Here is a 14,408-nt window from a genome sequence, read left to right as displayed (position 1 = left end):
CGACGTCTGCTCGACAACGGACCTTGGTTAGTACTTCGGATTGTCTTATCGGGATCGTGACAGATCTCGTATCACTCCTTGCTGCTCAGGGGGAGAGTTCGGCTTCTGATTTTCAGGTCCAGGCTCAGTGCAAAATGGATGAACTTAAGAAAATCAGAGAAGATCTTGATAAGGACAAGGATCCCAACGCGTCAAAGCAGGGGGAGCAGTCAAGGAGTGCACGTGCTCCTGAAGCTGCGACTCTGGCTCATGTTGAGGGGGAGTCCTCAGGTGCAGCTGCAGGGGGAGATAAGGGCCCTGTAGAGGTTGTTGCTGAATTAGTTTTGGAACCTGGAGAAGTGGTTGAGGAAACGTTTGAGGATTGGCGTACAGACGACGACTTGGCTGGCAAGTTCAGTTTTATTGAAACTGCGAAAGGGAAGACAATTGAGTATGAGTCCTTGCCGGTAAACAACGATATTCTCTGAAGCTTTGTGTTTGGTGTTGAAATGCCTGAAGAAATCTTCAACCCAATACGAGTTCCCGAAGAAGTCAGTGTGGCAGCTCGCAGATGGTTTAGGGTTCTTCCAGATGACACGCAAAGGAAGAGATACCTATCGACAAAAGGCGAGTACTCGGGTCAAATTCATAGTTGGGATTTCGACGAGCAGCACGGCTTGGTGATGATTAAAAGGACCGATGGAGTTCAGTACTTCAGGCCTAGGGCTAAGGATCTTCAGACTCTTCCAGCACGTGATCTTCATCACATTGCTCAACTTGATCTCAACAACCATACAAGCGTGGCTAGTATCAGAGGATTGATTCCTCATCTGGTTGCTGAGAGTCGTGAGAGCAAGTGGAAGCTGTTCAAGCCAGCAGTCGGTCAAGGGGTTAAATATCTAAATAAGTTCACTGGTAAAGAGGAATGGAAAGTGGTTTACCCTCCATCGAGTTGCCTTCGTGAAATACCTATGCGAAAGTTCGATCTCAATAAGTTTGATAAAATAGGTTATTGGTATCTCAATGGGAAAACTGGGGAAGCCGTGATTACTGAGAAGAATGTGTCGAAGGAGATTGCTAAGATACTGGATCCGATTTGGCTCGCAAACTTGCGGGAAGCACACTTGAAGAAACTTCGTCGCCTGCCCCTAAAATACAATGCAGAAGATCGTGTTCTTGCGGACCAGTTCATCAAGGTGGTCCAGTTCTGTGTGAAGAACAAGGTCTGGGCAGGTAGCGACTTTTCAAAGAGGATTTGAAGATCTCAAGTTCAATGAAGACCATGCACTGATCAAGGGGGGGTTTGTTAATGCACTTTTGGTGATAAGTGCAAGGCTTCCAACATTTAGGGTCTTTATTGTACAAGTGTCCAAAAGTTAGTCCCAAGAAGTTCCTAGGGACAATTTGTCCAAGTTTTGGAAGGAATTTCTTGGTCAGAGTTTTATGCAAAGTTTAGTCCCAAGAAGTTCCTAGGGACAAATTGTCCAAGTTTTGGAAGGATTTATTTAGTCAGAGTTTTGTATAGATATAGCTTTTGTCTGAGTTTTGTGGCAAAAGCTCTGAGCTTTGTGCTATTTGTTTTGTCCGAGCTTTCTAGTTAGTCTTGAAAGTCCGGGTTTCACCTTGTATATATAACTTTATATGGAATAGACAAGGTAACGATTTCTGTGTGAATTTTTGTGCCCTAATCATTGTGTTTTGTCTGGCGGCGCTTTGTGTGAGTGACGTCATTCATCTTCATCAAGAATACTCAGTGTATTCTTGATTTCTCTCTCAAATTGTTGCATTCTTGTGTTTCATCTACAGTGGTTGATCATCAGGTGGATTCCGCACACCTGTTGGTTGTTTTAGCTGAGTGAGATCTTGGATTAGGAGGCCTAACAGTGACTATGTCTTACAGCCGGATGCCCGGTACGAAATCTGCTAGGTTTGAGTCTTCCTGCATCACTTCACACATACCATTGGCTTTGCAACCCAGTGATGATCTCTTTTTCCTTATTGCTACATACCAGGGACTTACATTCATACTTACAATGTTTCAAAGGCCTATACATACACACAAACGAACACATGAACTCGCTCAACTTTTGTTGATATTTTTCAAACTACATGTATTTCAGGGAATTTATAAGTGGATCTGGCGGGCGTTGGAAGTTTTTATGTTGCGTTAAGAATAAAGCTGTCATCCATGGTCTTTGATTTGGTTAATGTGTCTTATTCCTGGACGAGACACGTCTTCCAAACCTTGGTGTTACTCAATAACTTTTTGACGAGTCTAACTCATAATCAATTTGTAAGATTTGTAAAACTTGAACCTGAAGTCTATGTTTTAAAACGATGTTGTTATGTTTTACACTTATGTAATGGATGACAAACCTATGTTTTTATCATATAGCATTGTTATGATTGATTACTATGGTATTAAGTAATCACACCAATAACCCACGCTTCCGCAAAAGTCAGGGGTGACAAAGAATTTGGATGACAAGCTGTTGGAATGTAAAGCTAAACTAGACAGTCTTGACTCGTTGGTACAACAACCCCTTCCATAGGCTAATTAAGATGAGTTAAGTTTTAAGGATATAGCTTTTCCTATAATACTTGAGATTAGCTCGTTAAAGATTACAAGACTATGAACTTAGTTAGAGTGATGACACACTTTATAATTATTGACTTATATTAAAATTTTCCTTCCTTTATTTTCCTTGTAATGTCTCAAAAGTTTTCTGAGTACAAAGTATACAATAATTAGCAACCGAATTCAATATGTCGCATTGATTAGTTTTTATACACGAACCGTCCATGTTTTGTTGGAATCAAAGGGTTTTTTTTTTCATTTTTTTGTTAAAATAAAAATTAAGAGACTCAAATGAAACAAATATGAAACTTGATTTTTATTTTCAATTATAAGCTAAAAAACCCTTGATTCCAACAAAACATGGACAGTTCATCTGTAAAAACTAATCAATACAACATATTGAATTCGGTTGCTAATTATTGTATACTTTGTACTCAGAACACTTTTGAGACATTACAAGAAAAATAAAGCAAGGGAAATTTTAATATAAGTCAACAATTATAATAATATAATAAGTGTGTCATCACTCTAAATAAGTCCATAGTCTTATGATCTTTAACAAGCTAATCTCAAGTATTATAGGAAAAACTATATCCTTAAAACTTAACTCATCTTCAGGGGCGGAACTAGAGGGAGGTCAAGAGGGTCCGCTGACCCCCATGACATAGAAATTTGTGAGATTTTTATATGTAAAATATGAGATTTTTCTAGGAAAAAACATGTTTTAGACTCTCTAGTTGTAGCCGGTAGAAAAGGGAAGCTTATGATGACCCCCTGACAGAGAAGTTCTGGTTCCGCCACTGCTCATGTTAATTAGCCTATAGAAGATAGAAGGGGTGGTTGGAGAAGCCTTTACAAAACATGCAGAGAAAGAGGGTGCTGGGAGATGGAGAGAATGTTTATGTCTGTGATTTCAGGTAATCAATGTTGAAGCACAAGTATTAGTAGATGTTCAAGCAATTGAGCAGGTTCAAGTGATTTCATCAAGTTTTTGTGACTTCAGTTTTCAAATATTATCGTTTTCCAGATTGATCAACTTTTGGTGATTTCAAGGTAAGATAGTTAGAATAAGAAACCTCGTGTAATTTCTTTATTTTATTTTTTTTATGATTTTTAATGTGGTAGAAGATTGTGATTTTTTAGAATGTTTTCATTTTTATATTGTGGTATACTAGTGAAAGAATTGTACCAACATACATTTACGTTTCATATAGTTTTATGCATCTAAATGGGTATATTCCGATAGCTGTTGTGAGAGTTATTCACAAGAGAAGTTTTCTTTAAGACTTTGTGTAGTGGGGCGCTATGCACCCACATAAAGCCCCTATAAAGCCCCAAACACCACTACGAAGGGCTTTTTGAGACAAAAAAAGGGGGGAGGCGCCATGCATATAGCGCCGGGTATGGGGGATGTTTTCAAAGTTTTTATAATTAATTAATAAAATTGAAAATTAATAATTAGGTAATGATGGGTAGGGGCTTTATGACTACGGGCTCTAGTGATATAACGCCCCATAAAACCCCGGTGTGACGTGGCATGACATGTGCCGTATAACGCCCCACAAGGGGCTTTATGACTACGGATGGCCTAAATGTACAAAACGGCAAAACTTGACCCACTCTAGTTTTGTGACTCAGTAGACCGTTCCTTTCATGTAACTTGGCCTACAAAGTACACAGAGACATTGTAGTAAACTCAATGAAATTTCTCTACTTATTACTAATATTTTTTTGTTAAATCTCAGATAGGTGTGTTTCATGGCAAGGTCGTTTAGAGTACCTGGGGATCAGCTTGGGAACCAAAGTCATGGTTTCGGATGGCCTTATGGCCCCGTAAGACACCCTTCACACATTATTATTACTTTCAATTTATTATTTATTAACTCTATTAAGATTTATTTTCTTCATGCATGTTAAATTTTTAATTGCAGGTGGCGTTTGTTACACCATTTAGTTTAGTTTTCCTGTAAAGATCCCTGCAGTCCAGCTGATAGGAGCTCTTTACTGTTGGCCTTAATTGTGTGATCAAAGTTTGACTAGAAGTGCAAGGGTTGATTATGCACTAGTTTAAAGTTATTTAGACGGCGGTTACAAGGCGGTTATAAAGTTCGGGGGGGTGATTATGTCATTTCAGAAGTTTGTAACCACCACTCAAGAAATCGATGTGTCTCTTGGAGACACACCTCTAGATCGACGGCCACAAGGAAGACAAGAAGAGACGTGACTTTTGGATCAAGAGACGTAACTCTTCAGAATCATTCTCAACCACATGTTTTAGCGACGTGACTATTCGTGAAAGGACACGACTCTACACTCGCACCCATTGAAGTCTATAAATAGTTTAGTTTTAGTTTGTATTTTAGTAATCTGGAATCTTGTATCTTGCATCTTGTAACAATCAGGTTCTGTTGTTCATTTATGAATACGATTGTGTATTAGGGTTAATCCCTCTCTTCTTGTACTTTGTTCGATTATTATTTTGTTCTTGATTGATGGGTTAAATTCATGGTCTCCTGGGATCTATATTGGTATCAGAGCCAAGGGTCAAAGAATCAAGATCATGGGTTCAATTCTTCAATCAAGGCAAGGGTTTCGCGGTTCGGAAGAATCATCTGAGGGAAGGCAGGAAATCGTCGGGCGAACCGAGCATGTTGGTATAGGTCTGAATGGAGGAAAGTGCGGTCGGGCAGCGGAAGGGTCGAGTAAGTATGCGCAGGGGAAGCCATCCTTCGTTCATGGAAATCACCAATTAACAAATCTCCCAAGAAGTTGATCCCAAAGTCGCATATCGTTAAAGACATTGGGTCCAGAGATTGCCCAGGAAGGAGAAAAGATACAGAGAAGGAAGAGAGGATGCCATCACAAAGATCAATCGCAAGAGACGGTGTTCGGGTCGGAGAATTCCCTAAGGACTTGCAGGGTTGAAGATTGTTGATGGAATCATCGCGGGAACATAATGGTTTGCATAGTCATATGTATACATGGATGAGGCCGCAAAGGTTTTGGTGTAGTGTGTGACGCATACACCAGGATTAAAGTTTGCCCAGGAAGAAGCATGCAAAGTTCAAGAATCAAACTTGGATAAACATTTAGGGGGGGGGGGGTGAATGTTGGCCTTAATTGTGTGATCAAAGTTTGACTAGAAGTGCAAGGGTTGATTATCACTAGTTTAAAGTTATTTAGACGGCGGTTACAAGGCGGTTATAAAGTTCGGGGGTGATTATGTCATTTCAGAAGTTTGTAACCACCACTCAAGGAATCAAGGAATCGATGTGTCTCTTGGAGACACACCTCTAGATCGACGGCCACAAGGAAGACAAGAAGAGACGTGACTTTTGGATCAAGAAACGTAACTCTTCAGAATCATTCTCAACCACATGTTTTTGAGACGTGACTATTCGTGAAAGGACACGACTCTACACTCGCACCCATTGAAGTCTAAAAATAGTTTAGTTTTAGTTTGTATTTTAGTAATCTGGAATCTTGTATCTTGCATCTTGTAACAATCAGGTTCTATTGTTCATTTATTAATACGATTGTGTATTAGGGTTAATACCTCTCTTCTTGTTCTTTGTTCGATTATTATTTTGTTCTTGATTGATGGGTTGAATTCATGGTCTCCTGGGATCTATATTTACATGGTCATCAAACTCGTCCTTAGAGTTGATAAAAAAAGTGAGTTTTTAAGGCACATAAACATATATGAAATAACTAATATTTATACCTGGGGATCATCTATATAGGTTTGCATCTCTTCTCATTCTTTTTGTTTATATATTTAACAATATGTTCACACTGTTTTGGCAACAATGTTTTCTTCATAATAATGACCTAAATATTTAAATGAAACCATTGCAGCATTAAATATGAGATACGTTTCAAGCCAGCAAAAGTCTATATATTACATAGAAACGGGTACTCATACCAATCGATTCACACATAAACAAGCATTATAGCCTAGGTACAGAACATGGAATTCGATCCAAGTAGGGTGATATAAAAAAAGCTCACTGATCGTGACACCACCCGCTCGTGAAGCATTCATTACTTGCTCAAGAATACCGTGCAAAATAATTTAATAGATCATATGGGTGCGGATTTGAAAAGGAGAGTCTGAAGAAAAAGTGGCACTTGAAGTCGTTTTGCACAACATGGTTGACAGTATCACTAGCAATACGGGGTTTAGATAGGAGTCACCTGATTATGTTTGAAAATTTCTATGGAATTATTATAAAGTATGAAAATGTCTTGGTAATGGATTTTAAGCTTGCTAATTTTTGTCATCTGGTTTCCTTTTAAATTGATTCACAATCTGTTGTAATTTTATGATATAAAAAGGGTGTAACTTTAATACATAGAATATGTCAAGTTTAGCTCTTTTAGTTGTCTACATACCTGTATTTATAAAGTCTGATCAAATTGACATTTTCTAGAACACCCGCTTTCAACCTGTATGCATTTTGGTCAAAACCTGTTTGACCGGAACCAAGACTACATTTTTTTTTAAACGGTCTATTCTGACCCAAACCCTGTATGACACGTTACGTCCCCATCCACGGACCTGACTCGTCTGTTTTGCCAAGAATAAATATGAGTAAGACACCATAGTTGATACTAAAGACGCACAAAACGGGTTTTTTCTATACCCTAGAACCGGGTAGGAACCGGGTCCGGGTCAACCGGTTCCAAGTACATTCGGGTATTTGACCAGTTTGGCAGGGTCCGGTTCGGGTCTCGGTTTTGATTGGGTAGAGGTGGAACCGGGTCCGGTGGTTCCGGGTCGGTTCCTTTTTCTAAGCCCGGGTATGGAACTGGTATGTACCCGCAGGTCGCGTAGGATAGAAACCGGTTCCGGGTCTGGAACTGTTCGATGAAATGACAGACAAGCGTAATTTCGTATATAACCTCATAAAATGCTCATTGGGCAGTGGCTCACGTCTTATTTTATGTGCTACTGGTTAAGTTGTGCAAAATCAAGAGGGTATTTTATTCTGTATGAGGTATAGTGTTGATGCATTTTTGTGTCTGTCACTAGTCTTGTACTTTACGATGTATTTTGTACGGTCTTTTATAGTTTATCGAGTCTGTATTCGCAGTCGACCAAGTCGGATATCCTCCTATCCGCTTGTGTCTGACTTATTTGTCTCGTTGTTTATGTAATAGTCCTTGAACAATGCATGTTGCATATTAAGGGTATTTCTGTCATTTGTGTATGCTTATAGGTGCCTGTTGTTTGCTGTCTGTTTGCAGCAAACAGATTGCAATTTGCAGCCTTCGACGAAACATAAGTGTTTCGTCGAACACTTGTCGACGAAACAGACTTTGATCTGTTTGTTTCTGTTTCTTCAAGATCAGCGACGAAACAAATGTGTTTCGTCGTCTGATGGGCTTAGTGTTGGGCCCAGTTCCGTTTCGTCGGCCCAATCTGTGTTTCGTCGAACTCTAATGGCCCAGCTGCTATATAAAGGCACAGATTAGCTCAGTTACAACCAAGAGATGAGAGTATACCCTGAAGGTCACTTTGTGTAGACTGTGTTTGTATCAGTTGCTTTCTCATCCAGTTTAATCAAACGATTGTGTTTCTTTGGTTAAACCATTGTTCATACTTTGTTCTATGTTTGATTTGGCTTAGTTAAGTGGATTCCGCACACTTAACTTTGTTTGTTATAAACAAGGGTTTGGTTGTGTAAATCGATCCTCCGATTTCGGGACCTACAAGTGGTATCAGAGCCTTGGCTCTTATCCTTGTTTAAAATCAAACATAGTTCGGTTGTTTTATCAAGTGTTTGTGTGTTTCTCAGAAAATTGTTCTTAAAACTCATATTTTCCAGAAAAGTTCTTCAAAAATCTGTTGAAATATGGTTGTTTGCTAAAGAGTTTTATCAAAAACCCCGTTAGATTGTTTGTTTGTGTGATAAACCGGGTTTTTAGTGAAAGTCTTGTGCATTTTAGCGTTTCGGAACATTTATTGGTGACCGGAAAGTTTAAAGTTTCTGGGTTTGTTCTTCTTTTGTCTAAAGTTTCTGGGTTTGTTCTTCTTTTATTCAAAGAATATTCAAGTTGTTCTTGAATATTCATTGGATATAGAATTAAGTTTTAAAACAGAAAAAGGATTAATCTATTGTCCACCATACCTTGGTTGGTAATCGGAGCATGGGGTGAAGTGAGAAAGCTGGTGTGAGTTGACAGTTTAATGATAAGATTTGACCTACCTCACCAACTCTGGTTACCTTTTCAACCAAACAGGCCTCGACGAATCGAACAATCGACGGAACAGATTTGTGACGAATCAAAAAGTGTTCGCCAAAGGTCCCTTCGACGAATCAAAAAGTGTTTCGCCAAAGGTCCCTTTGACGAATCACAAAGTGTTTCGCCATAATACTTCGACGAAACACACTCTGTTTCGTCATAAGTGATTGCGACGAAACAGAATCTGTTTCGTGGGAAAGTGTTTCGTCGTGTGTAGTGTCATTTTTAAACAGAAGGTTTGCAAAGTTGTCTTAACATTGTGCTTTCAAGTATTTGATCAGGTATTCCTCTTGTATACATTGAAGATGAGTTGTACAAGCCCGTGGGACTGGAGCACGGACCCACGACCAGGTCAAAGTTCAAATCAAACATCTATGGCTTCATACTTAGCAAACTCCATACCTCAACAACAACCTTCCATAAGTGCAAGCCAATGGGCCTTGGTTTCAAATCAAAACCAAAGCATTCAAAATCTCTTGCTAAGCGAAAGTGAGACGGGTAGCAACAATCGCCCACCCAAGTTAAATCACATGAATGATTATCCATCATGGAAGGGACGTTTCCATACCTATGTTTAAGGGCAAAGTACCGAACTTTGGACGTGTTTTATTAATGCAGTCAACCCTGCCCTCGAATTAGCAGCATCAACTTTAGCAGGTTATGCTAATATGCTTGAAGATGATAAGAAAGCCTATGACTTGGAGAAAAAGGCGTTTGCTATTCTTACACAAGCGCTTCACAAAGAAATCTACCATCAATTTGGGTATTGTAAGACCACGAAAAGCCTATGGGATGCATTGGTGGCGAGAGGAGAAGGGAATGCAGCTTCTAGGAAGACTCGCCATGATTTGTTAAAGAAAGAATTTGAATCATTTCAGTTCTTGGAGAATGAAACCCTAAATGATATGACTTCTCGTTTCTATCATTTGATTAGTGAAATGAGTTCTTACAATGTTAATGCTACCCATCAGGAAATGATTGCTCGGTTTGCTGATGCTCTAGCTCCTAAGTGGAGTCCATTCGTTGAGCTTCTGAAACATACGGGTGCACTGGATGCAGCCAATGCGAGTCTCTATGAATTCATTTAGAAGTTAGAGCACAAGAATGAAGAAGAAATTAGGAAGGCTAAAAGAATTGCAGCTGCACCTCCTCAAAATACAGAAATGTATTTGTCGGGTTTTGGTCCATCAGCTAGTTCTAGTTCCGTTCAGCAACCAAAGCTTCAAACTACGTTTGTATCCAATACAAACTCTTCTCCGTTTCCACAGTTCAATCAAGCACAACCACAGTGGGATCAAAGTGCTTATCTTTCACAATCCATTCCTACACCTCAAGTTACCACTGCTCAACCACAGTTTGATCAAAGTGCCTATCTTTCACAATCAATACCCACACCTCAAGCACAACCACAACAACAAGCTCATTATGCCAACAATCCACCACCCCTAAACCCTAACACGGTCAGAGTCGATACTTCAAACCTCTCACAAGTTAGCATTGAAGTAGCAAAGGAGCATATGGAACTCATTAATACAATGGTCAGTGCTTACTGCGGGTTGGTAGCAGGTCAAATTGGAAACATCAATATGACCAATGAAGATTATCAACAGATCGACAGGGATGAAATGGAGTTAATGGATATTAAATGGGCTTTTGCTAGTGCAGTTAGAAGGGCAAAAGACTTCATGGCTCGAACCGGAAGAACTTCGTTGGAAGGCAAAAAGGACACGAAGTACGGGTTTGATATAAATGCAGTCACATGTTTCAATTGTGGCGAGAAGGGACACTTCAAATGTGAGTGCACCCGACCAACCAAACAAGGCAACCATAACCCATTCAGAAACCAGACGAGTACTTCAAATGCCAATGCCCAGCAAGAGAATTGTGAAAGGAGGATTGTAGCTGTGAATAACAATCAGAACCAGTCTGGACCATCAAATCCCAATCAAGCATTGACAGTTCAAGCTGACGAAGGGTGTGACTGGTCTGTACAGTTTAGGGAAGGTGATCAAGGAGGAGGAACAACTTGTTATGCAAAGATCATCAATCACATCAAGCATGTTCATAAAGGGGAATTTTCTGAAAGTGACGACAGTTCGGGTTATACCGGGAGTTCTGATGAAGAAAGTTCTATTTCGGGAGATGATCATTCTGATTCTGATGTTAAGGAAGAAGCAAGTTCTGATGTTGAAGACTTGTTAAATGAAGCTGAGGAGTTAAAATGTCAGAAATCAGTTCTTATCAAGAAGGTTGTTGTTGCATCTAAGGAAATGGAGAAGTTCTTCTCTGAAGACGGATCTTTTTCTTTTCATACTGCCTTTATGGCAAATGTCTCAGCCTCTACGAGTCAGGTAAATTCTGAAACTCCTGCTCCTAGTGTTTGTAAATCTTGTGCAGATATGAAGCTTGAATCAGAAAAGCTTCATAGTCATAATCAAAGTTTGGTTATTGAACTATCTAAGTGCAAAGAGGCTAATATGGCTTTAGTTCGAAACGAAAAAGAATTTAAATCTGTAATTGAAACCCTAAAGAAAAGCGTTTCCGAAGTTAACAAAGTGGTTTATCATAAACAAGTTAGCATAAACGATTACATAAACATTGTTGAGGAAACCAAAAAGGAACTAGCCATAGCCAAATGCGAGCATGATGCTATCAAGCAAAAGTTGGAAAGTTATTCTAATTCCCGATTTGTGCTTGATCACATCATTGATGTTCAACAATTGAAGGGAAACAAGAAAGGCGTAGGGTATGAGAAATGTCTGCCCCCTTTGAGACATAACTATACCAAAATGCCTGATGAAGAGGATATGCCACGGTATGAACCCAGTGTGCCTCTTGATTATGAGGAATTTTCTACTGGCCTAGGGTTCAAACCGGACAGTTCTTCAAACACATCATCTGAGCAACTAGAAATCTCAACATGTACGAAACAAAGTCCTCCAATCATTGAGGACTATGAGTCGTCAGATGATGAATCAGAATCAGATATAGTGATCAGGATAAATCACTTAACAAGATGAAAGGAGTAGAAATTCTACTTGAAAATCATATTCTTTGTAATCCTGATACTCCTGTGGTCAAACAAGTGATAGATCCTGTCAAGAATGACAAGACATCTGTGTCTACCATTAAGAGCAGTAATGTGTTGTACACTTTGGTTGGTGCTTCAGAATCTATTCAGATCATGATTTTCCAATTAAAAATGTCAATCCATCTTCGATTGATAAAGTTTTTGAAGATAACACAAACAAGTTTTTGGGAAAAACACTTCCAGGAGTCGTTATAACTCAATGTGATCCAGTTCCTAAGGCTGAGATTAGAAAACAATTTGGAAATCAAAAACCACCAACGAAACAACAACCTATTGCTTCTAAGGGTAAACAACCAGAAAGGCAGGCAAGCTCAAAAGCCTAATGTTTCTCAATCAAAATCTGAAACAAAAGGGGCTCGTTATCAAAAGAAAGCAAAAGATGTCAAATTCGTAGCATCAAAGGGTACGGATAAAATTGAGACTTTTGAAAACAAATCAAACACCGATTTTGTACAACAAGTCACGATTTTAAGACGTAACAGTGAAAACAATTACACTCAACATACAAACGGGTGTGATGAAAAGGCAAGTACCTCAGGCTCTACGGGTTCGACTTCTGTTGGTCAATCAAATTCTCCTAAGTTTGTGGAAAGGAGAACATGTTTTAAATGTGGGGAGTTTGGGCATATCATTAAGAATTGCACAAACACTCCAAAGGATAAATTTGTTGAGAAAGCACCACCTGAAAAGGTTCACTCTCAACGTCGTCCTGTTTCACCAAAACATGATAAACGAGTAGTTAAAGAACAAGAAACGAAATAACGACGTAAGAACATCAAAGCTGTTGAAAAGGCTTTAAAATCTGAAGTCAAACCAATAAAAAGGGAACCAAGTGTTTCACAACCATTAAAACCAGAAGATTCAAAATCTGTTTACAACACTCAATCTGGTAAACAAAAACAAACTTGGAAACCTAAGACGGGTGATAGTTTAGGGGGAGCTACTGTTTTTGAGAATCATCAAGAAATTGAGATCACTTTTCATGATGCTCAAGGACGACCCAAGACCACTAAGGCTTGGGTCCCCATCCTCAACTGATCTTTCAATGATATGTGAAGGATGTTCCAGGAGGAACTATTAATAGTCATTGGATTGTTGATAGTGGAGCATCCAGGCACATGACAGGCGACTTACGGCTTCTATATGATGTGAGAAATATTAGAGGAGGCTATGTCGCATTTGCGGGAGACAAAGGCGGATACATCACTGGAGAGGGAAGTATCTCCAATGGTATTGTGTGTTTCGATAAGATCAATTATGTTCGTCAAATTGATCATAATCTTCTCAGTGTGTCGCAAATCTGCGATAAAAAGTTCACCGTGCATTTTGATGATGCCGGTTGTTATGTGCTTAAACCTAGTTTCAAGATTCCTAAAGAATGGATTCTCTTATCGGCTCCAAGAGTTAATGATCTCTATATTCTTGATATGAGCCAAGAGATTACAACATCTGCACAAGTCACTTGCTTTGTCTCAAAAGCCACAGAAAAGGAGTCTATATCTTGGCACAGAAGAATGGGGCACATTCACTTGAGGAAGATGAACCATTTGGTGAAAAACAATCTTGTGAATGGTGTGCCTGTGAGAAGCTTTCATTTACAAGATATCTTTGTTTCGTGCAAGAAAGGGAAGCAAACAAAGAAGTCTCACCCTTTGAAGAAAATCAATACTGTTAGCATGCCTCTCGAACGTCTTCATATGGACCTGTTTGGACCTATGAAACACAAGACAACTTTTGGGGATGCTTACTGTCTGGTGGTTACTGACGATTATTCTAGATTTTCTTGGGTATCTTTTATGGCACACAAGAGTGATACTCCTGGCATCCTCAAGGATCTTCTTACAATGTTGGAGAATCTCTACACGTTGAAAGTTAAGAGGATCAGAAGCGACAATGGAACGGAGTTCAAGAATCATGTGATGGATGAGTTCTGTACTTCAAAGGGCATTCTGCATGAATACAGTTCTCGTCACACTCCACAACAAAACGGCGTCGCTGAGAGGAAGAATCGGACGATAATTGAAACTGCAAGAACAATGCTGGTAGAGTCGGAACTCCCTGTTCAATTATGGGGGGAGGCTATGTCGACTGCTTGCTACACACTAAACCTAGTTCTTACAGTTAAGAGACATGGGAAAACTTGTTTCGAACTTCTACAGAAAAGGAAACCGGATCTTTCTTACTTAGAACCGTTTGGCGCTCCATGTACTATGATTGAGCCGGATGGAAAGTTTGGCGCGAAAGCTATCGATGGTTTCTTCCTTGGATATGCAACTCCAAATTTCCGTGTATGGAATCTGGCAACCAAAAAGATTGAACTATGGAGTGAAGTAAGCGTTCAAAGGTACACAAGTCCTGTTAGGGCTCCGGGTGATCCTTGGATGTTCGATTACGATGGACTGTTTGACTGCTTTAATCTGCCAACCTTTGACGAAGAATCAGCAGCTGCTAGAATGTTATTTGACAGTGACAACGCTGCTGACTCACCATTGGTTAGACCTGTTATTGTTA

General features: G+C 39.5%; 1 long non-coding RNA gene across 1 annotated transcript; it reads left to right on the top strand.

Annotated features, from left to right (window-relative positions):
- The first annotated feature begins 1,893 nt into the window (after window positions 1-1,893).
- Window positions 1,894-4,951, top strand: LOC110874080. Its single transcript, XR_002555619.2, has 3 exons — window positions 1,894-3,610; window positions 4,303-4,390; window positions 4,489-4,951. It is a non-coding gene; the product is annotated as an uncharacterized LOC110874080 (long non-coding RNA).
- The last annotated feature ends 9,457 nt before the right edge of the window (window positions 4,952-14,408 follow it).

Source organism: Helianthus annuus, chromosome 9, assembly GCF_002127325.2.
Source record: "Helianthus annuus cultivar XRQ/B chromosome 9, HanXRQr2.0-SUNRISE, whole genome shotgun sequence".
NCBI classification, from domain to species: domain Eukaryota; kingdom Viridiplantae; phylum Streptophyta; class Magnoliopsida; order Asterales; family Asteraceae; genus Helianthus; species Helianthus annuus.
The sequence above is the reverse complement of the archived record's forward strand: the minus strand, read 5'-3'. Positions and strand labels throughout refer to the sequence as shown.